Source organism: Tiliqua scincoides, chromosome 2 (genome assembly GCF_035046505.1).
Source record: "Tiliqua scincoides isolate rTilSci1 chromosome 2, rTilSci1.hap2, whole genome shotgun sequence".
NCBI classification, from domain to species: domain Eukaryota; kingdom Metazoa; phylum Chordata; class Lepidosauria; order Squamata; family Scincidae; genus Tiliqua; species Tiliqua scincoides.
Window position 1 is genome coordinate 231,644,693 of NC_089822.1, and position 8,160 is coordinate 231,652,852.

The following is an 8,160-nucleotide window of genomic DNA, read 5'->3' on the forward strand; positions in this document are numbered from 1 at the left end:
ACAGACACACAAAAGTTTATTTATGTACAAAAGAAAATACTGAATTAATCACAGATGAAAAGCATTTCTGGCTCCTTGTTCTGCTTTCGCAGCTTAGGAACAATCTTTTCAAGTGGAAGTTTCTGAGTTCAGCGTTGAAATCACATAGTAACCTTGGACAATCCATTAGCTTCAGCTCCATGGTGATTATATGCAGATAAGAATGCAGGTCTTCCATTAAGGCATGCTTTAATGGCTATTGGGAATGTGAGACATTTAAAGACTATGAGTCACATACAGAGTTAAGGAAATTGATGGCCCAATCCTATAGGCCAGTTATAATGGCAGAAGTCGCCTTCCACTGCCTTCCACTGCCGTAAATGCAGGCAATTGCAGGCACCACTGCCAGGCAATCGGGAGCTGCTGATGGAAACAGTCAACAGTTCTGCATGCCCACCACTGAGGACCCTGGCACCACCTGACCCAGGTAAGTTATCAGAGGGAGTAGTTCATGGGCCAGGAAGGAGAAGTTTTGGGGAGGTTTGGGATTGTGGCAGGCTCTAGGGGCTGGATCTCAGTGGCAAAAGCACACACTGGATCCTACCTTCAATTTTTCATCCCACCTTGCCCCCTTTCTTTCCTTGGACTCATGCCAGCTACATAGCTGGCCTGGGTCTGGTGAAACCTATAGGCAGTGAACCAGAAGGACTAGCCATAGGTTAGTAAAACTGTTTTTTTACTTACCTTTTGTTGGCCTTCAGGTTATCTCCCACACAATTGGACACAGTGTGTGCTCTGTCAGCGCAACTGCATTGCATACAATGGTAGGAGATACAATTGGACTGTTAATGCCATTCTGAGACTCACTAGCTCACTGCAAGAGCTGGATCTGTCTCTGAGTGGATCTTCACATCAATGTGAGCCTGTTTCTGACAAGGCACCGTGTGCGGCAGCTCACTTCATATGTTTGGAAACAAGTAAAAACAGTTACCATTCACAAAGCTGTATTTGGCAAAAACACAACCTTCCTGTCTTTGCTAATTGCAATTAGCCATTTGCTTTGCTAATTGAACTTAGTCTTGGCTGAGTCCTAAACCAAAAGATTCAAATTTGCTGCTAAATTATAATTTACCAAGGTCACATCACTGTCATGCTTTGAATTTTTATAGCAGGTTTGAGTTCATTCATTCTGGCTGCTGAGGCTTAGCCCAGGGCAAGAGGACATATGTTGCCTTACTCCGAGGAGACCTTCAGCAGTCAAAAATCCCCCGTAGGATGCCAGTACCACTGCATCACCACACAGGGATTTATTTAGGATTAGGAGGTATGCGCAACCTCCTGATTTTAGAAATGGGCTATGTCAGAAGGCCAGATGCAAAGGAGGGCACCAGGATGAGGTCCCTTGTTATCTGGTGTGCTCCCTGGGGCATTTGGTGGGCCGCTGTGAGATACAGGAAGCTGGACTAGATGGGCCTATGGTCTGATCCAGTGGGGCTGTTCTTATGTTCTTATGCTGTCTGAAAACTTCCTTCTCTCTTTTACAAATAGTCAGATCATTTGCACTAGGCAACTGAACTTCAGGAACTCCCTGAGTGGTGCTGTTTATTTAGTCGCTTACTCTGTTTATTGAGAGCTACGTTATATGATTTCAGTGTGGAGCATCTAGTCCTATGTGCTAAACATCCAGGCACAGGAGCTACTCACAAACACCATTTCATTTCGGAAAAATGCATTCACAACAGGAAATCATATAGAAATTCAGACTAAATATGTATGACAACTTATCCTTTGAAGTGATTTAGCATTAAATGTCTTGTTATTCAGATGTTAACTGTTAAGAACTTCCAGTTCATCAAGTTGTACTTTTGGTAGAGAGATTTCCTCCTATTCATTATCAAAGCATTTTGATTTTTTAATCTTCCCAATAACTGACAGCCACTTATCAATGCACGAAATATTGTTTTGGGATTGGCAAAGACTATTTCTCACTGGATATTTTTTGGGAACATAGTTAACACAGAATATGAGCAAAATGTTGGCACCATTTAAAAAAAATGACGTAGTAAGAAAAGCATCAGTTGTGGTCATGGGGGAGTCATTCGGAGAAGGGGATATTTCTGCATAGAATATCTTGGAATTGTATATTTTTTTTCCAGAGTCTACCAGGTGATTATGCAGTTAGCTCGGAAGTATGGACGTTACAGTCCACTGATTCCCCAAGGTCGTCCAATAATTGGCAGATGGGAGAAGTTCCATCCTATCAACTTGCAGAATTGCCCTAGGCTGTCTGCCTGCTTGACAGAGCAATGCAATAGCTGAATTCCGTTTACAGTGACAATGGGCTGCATAGCAATCAGCCAACTCCATCAAGCACTTTTTACACACACACACACACACCAGGAAGTGTGCCTTTCTTTTTCATCTGAGACGATCAATTCCTTTGTTTTGCTTTAGAAAACAGACACACCTACTTTTCCTCCCTTCTCTAGAGCAATGACACTTTAATGAACATGATTATAATCTCCAGTGCAAATTGTCTTTTGTGCAAAGCACATGTACACCTCTTGTTAAGACATGTGGGGCTAGGTGTCAGTCTCACCTTCCTACCAGCTGAACCCTGCCTCTGCACATCTAAAGCTGTGATCCCATGCATGCTTTCCTAGGAGTAAACCCAATTAAACACAACAGAACTTCTCAGTGCTCATTGGATTGCATTATAGATATCCTGGTTGTATGAGTCACAGTATCTAATTTTATTGTGGGAGACATGGTTGGCAACCTTCAGTCTCGAAAGACTATGGTATAAGCCTACAGCACCTAGTATTCCCAGGCGGTCTCCCATCCAAGTACTAACCAGGCCTGACCCTGCTTAGCTTCCAAGATCAGACGAGATTGGGCATGTGCAGGGTAACAGTTGCTGCAAAATTGATACAAACACCAATGTTAATCTGGCAATTGAATTTTATAATTTGATATGAAAGATAATTAAATTTAAGTCTGTAAAGTACATTACTGGAAATTAATTTATTTTGAAATATGGATTTATGGAAATGTATTGATAATTAGGTAATTAATAACATTGTTTTCTATTTCATAGCAGGTGAATATTTGCAATTAAAAAAAATACTATGCAGGGTGTATGTCCTCATACCAAAGTGTATAGCCTGAATACTTAGTGCCCTCTTCATGTCCACTGTTTCTGAATTTGCTTTACTTTGGAAACAGGAAGTTCCATCTTCATATGTGTGTATATTCATAATGCTTAAACCCTGAGTTCCGCCAAATCTGACTATGCACGTCATTGTAGTTCACATTCTTTACACAAATGCCTAATATGTTGAAAACCATATCGTTATGGGCTACTGGCTAGTCAGTCCACTGTTACAGCCAATTCTACATAACTTCCTGAGTGACAATGCAGCCACGCTACCAGGGTGCATGTTGTCTCCTCCAGGGGATTTTCAGACCCCAAAATCGGGCTTGCCTGGCTCAAAATTTGGCTGCACCTGCTGGGAAGCAGCAATACGCCCAAGTTCAAAGAACCGCTGTCAGCCTCCATCTCTGCTCCCATGCTGCCAGGTGAGGGCTCACATGATTGACTGCTCCTCCTTTCAAAAAATATCCTCCACAGAGAAAACTAATCATCAGAAAGAAGGCAAAAATAGAACCTTTGACCTAACACCTAGTTTTCTATGTACAGGGTTTGTTTTCTTTGTTTGTTTGCCAATATGGTGAAACATTTGGACTTGTCTCCCCACTTGTGCCTGACATGGTATAGCCATGGCGTCACTAGGGGTGTGGGGGGTGATGTGCACAGGGGAGTGGCACCACTACTGGCCAAAATTTTTAAAATCTTGGTATTTTCAAATAATACCATCATATTAGACATCATTCGATCTGCAATTTCATGAAGAATGCAGTGAAACAAACCATGTTGAAATATCTCTATTCTATCAAAAGTTATAGCCAAAAAACCAGCCGGGGCAGGGCAATGGCGCATCACCACACCTGCCACCCGGGTTTTTGCCCCACTCACTGCATGGGAGGAGGTCCATCATGGGGGTGATGTGCCGGCCTCCCGCACCGGGTGATGCAAACTCTTGTGCCTCCACTGGGTACAGCCTAGACTTAGATGGGAGATCTGAGCCTGAAGTCTATTTATTTGAAGCAGAGTTTAATTGCACCAAGTGAGGAAGTTTTATATTTTAAAATTTCATATGTGGACCCAAACGTGGGCCCAAGGAGAAGTAAAAATTATTTACGTAAATAATTATGTGAAATCAGAAAATGAGGCAAAGCTTTATAGAGTTTTGACCCTGACACAATGTTCTCCAGATATTCTCCAAATTAAGTGCATCAAGTCCCATTCAAGTACAAACTCACATATAAAGAATATTTCTAGACACAAACACTTCAAGGTGAAGCCCTGACTTTGGCAGGTCAGCTAACCTACCACTTACATTTCTCAAGAGGAAATGTGATCTCACACATTTGAACTGAAATGCCCATTCTTAGAATTCACTGAGGATTTCAGGAAGGCCTATGCATACAGCATTTGTTTCTCAGTTGCTAAGCAGAAAAAGTGAAAAAGTGACTGCTTTTAAATTCAAGGAGCTTAGCCGCTGGCCAACAGTTCTTCATCATTCTAAGAAGGACACAATATTGTTCTTCTAACTATTGAGCACTTAACCAACTCTATCTACAATCTGATTAAGTTGAAACACTTTGCTTTAAGCTGATTTAGCCCCCTTGACTTCAATGTCACATGCAGGACAATCTGCATCATGTTCACTCAGACGTAAGTCCCAGTTTATCTTGAGATCTGTCATCATAAGCCCCATTCCATTGGTGTGAAAACTGTGCAATCATCGTGCACCTTGAAGCTGCTGGTACAAATGGCTGGAGGCCTGTATGTGTGCCAGAAGCTCCCACACACCCTGCCAGAGCAGATAATGTGCCAGTGGGGTGGTTTGGGGGTGGATCGGAGGAGGATCATGTTGGGGACTAGGCTGAACCAGGGGTGGAAGGGGGAGGATCTTAGTGGCAGTGGCACACACCAAGATCCTTTCCTCCTTTTTGTTACCCAACATGCCCTCTAAGGCTCCTTTGACTTACACCATTTAAATAGCTTGTAGATCTGTAATGAGACCAATTATAGGCCAGGTGGCCTACAGGGAGTTAAGGAAAAATATTTTTACCTCCCCGGGGCCATTTGGTCATCTTCCACCCCCCTCTATAGCATGCAGCATGCACATACTGCATGCTATGGGCTGGCTGGGGGTAGGACTGGGCTATAATTGTTAGCCTCCAGGAAATTATGAAATAATAAAACGTCACATTTTGCAGATTAGTAATAGTGAAATCCTCACAGTGACAACTGCTATCAGATTTTGTGCCTACATGAAAGAAAGCAATAGAAAAGGTCAGGCCATGATTAAAATTCTAATATCCTTTTGTTTCACAAACATTGACATCAACAGCTTATTACAGTACCTCTGATAATTATATGAGGTCAGACAAAGTTTGAAACAATAGAGGCAGATACACACACACAAACACACACAATCTATCCATATGACATATGCCTCACAGCTCAATCCTAAGCTGCCTGGGGCGCCTAGCTTCAGCGGCACCGAAAACAGCTGCCGCCAGATCCTGCACGCCTCAGGCTACCATGGGCGGCACCTCCGGAGAAGGGGACTTTTGTCCCCTTCTCCCAGGGAAGGGAAGCAGCCCTGCAATGGGACTGCTCACTTTACTAAGGTAAAAGCATTCATGTAGGTCGCCGAGCCCTACATGAACAGACAGAATCCGGTGCAGCAGAGCTCCAATGGACCCGCCTCTCTCCCTCCCTGCTCTCTCCCCCGGTACATCTCCCTCCCGCCCTTTCCCCGCTTCCCTGCCATGCCTCCTCTCCGCCCTCTCCCCGCCCCCGCTTACTGTGCCACAGCTCTGCAATCTGTGAGACCGCTGAGCAGTGGACGATGGGTGCCTGCCTGGCACTAGCCCAGCACTGGCCAGTGCTGGGCTATCATGGGTGCTGGCCTAGCGGTAAGCCTCGCAAACATGCCTCATGACACACTTGTGACAGTGCACGCCGGCAAGAAGCTGGCGTGCCAAGCTCAGGATTGGGCTCTCATGCTGGAGCTTTAAAATACCACAAAACCGGTGATCTGGTTTATATATAAACCAGATCACCAGTTTCTTGGTATTTTAAAGCTCCAGTGTGAGTGTGAGTGTGAGCTTCCCATCAGCGCGCACTGTCGCAATTGTGCCATAAGGCACGTCTGTGAGGCTTACCACTGGACCAGTGCCCATGCTAGCCCAGCGCTGGCCGGTGCTGGGCTAACGGCGTGCATCTGTCTTCCGCTGCTCAGCAGTCTCATGGACCGCCGAGCCACGGCACGGTAAGCGGGGGTGGGGAGAGGGAGGGGAGGAGGCGTGAGGGGGAGGCGGGGAAAGGGTGGGCGGGAGGCGTGTCGGGGGAGGGAGCGGGGAGGCAGAGAGGTGGGTCCATTGGAGCTGCGCTCCAAATGGCTCATTTGGAAAATGTCTCATCACGAAACTGGTGATCTGGTTTATATATAAACCAGAACACCAGTTTCATGATGAGACATTTTGCAGCTCCAGTGCGAGGCTTGTGTCATTTTCCAAAGCTGTTAATTATTAGACAAAAGGCAAACTCACAGTGCTAAGTAATGCTGGCAGGAAATCCCTGTGGAGCATCTGGTTCTTTCTATTCTCTTCTATTACACAAAAAAGCTGTTATTTTAAATCAAGAAATTAATCTGAGTAAAGAAATATGAAGCAACGTAGGAGGGTGATGATTGTGTAAGGCAGATTATATTTTTATAAGCCTTAAGGTGCTTTGAAATATGTGTGCATATATATTTAGAGAATTATTTGCTTGAAATGTTTTAATAGTTTATCTTGACTGGTGAAATACAAAACTCCTGAGAGTGATTATAAAACATGTGCAGTTAACCTAGGCTTAGATTTAAGCCCACTAGCAGTTCAATTTATGTTGTCATGCAGGCCTTCACAACACGAATGTAACAGATTTTATGCTCCCTCTAACCATTCATTTTTCAATTTTAGGATCTTGCAATATGAGTACTTTAACTTTAGAGCTCTCAAGGGAGGGGCACTAGAAGGGCAGCCCAATCCTACGTCAATCTCCATACAGTGACGCTGCAGGGCTGGCAGGGCTTCCAATGTATCCTGCAAGGGATTTTTTTGGCAGCTGGAGGTTACCTTGGTGACATTTGTGCCACCAGTGCCAATCCCTCCCCCTTCCAGGCCTGATCTGCCCTCCTCCTCACCCTGTCACCACCCTATAAAAACCAGCCATAAATATAGCCAAAGATTCATCTAGTCAAACACCTTATTCAGATGATAGAGCACATTCTTTGCGTGCAGAAGTCTCTTAATGGCCCATTCCTAAACTGGGCCAGTGCCAGTGCTGGATGTTGCAAACATGCCATAAGGCATGTCCGCAACACTCTGTGTGGAGTCAGCACCGGTGCTGACCCAGTGCCAGTCAGTGCTGAGCCCAGCACTGCCCAGATGCCACCCAGAACTAGAGCTCCAGGTGGCAGTGAGGGCTTTGGGGTTGGGGGGGGTGTTCCAGGGCAGGGGGATTGTGTGGGGGAACTGGGGCAAGAGGGGTGTGTGACAGAAGGCTCGACGTGGAGTCTCTCAAGTCTGTGCCAGCAAAATAGCTGGCACAGACTTGAGAAGCCACATTGCAAGGCCTGGGGTTTTCCCCGGGGGAAGGGGACAAAAGTCTCCTTCTCCTGAGGAGACCTTAGGCGGCCTCAGCAGTGCCGCAGTGGTAGCCATTTTGGTGCTGCTGCACCTGGCAGAGCTGCTGCTTTCAGGGTTGGGCTGCTCATCCCCTGCATCTCCAGGTATGTGGGGGAAAGTCCTTGCCTGACACCCTGGAAACTTCTGCCAGTCACTGATCTAGATGACCAATGGTCTGCCTTAGTTCAAGGCACCTTCAGTTAAAAAATGCACAATCCTAACACATATTTAAATAATTAGGGGCTATGAGTCTTGGAAATATAGGCTACATGCTCATCCTAAACTTTTACCCTATAATGTCACCCTACATTAATTTCTCTGATGCTGGAAAGTGCAGACAGTATTTTGGTGCACGTGCAGTAATAGATTTTTACT

General features: G+C 45.1%; 1 pseudogene; it reads right to left on the reverse strand.

Moving 5' to 3' along the window:
• Positions 1-2,784: 2,784 nt before the first annotated feature.
• LOC136643050 (5S ribosomal RNA) lies at positions 2,785-2,904 on the reverse strand (annotated as a pseudogene).
• Between the last annotated feature and the right edge of the window lie 5,256 nt (positions 2,905-8,160).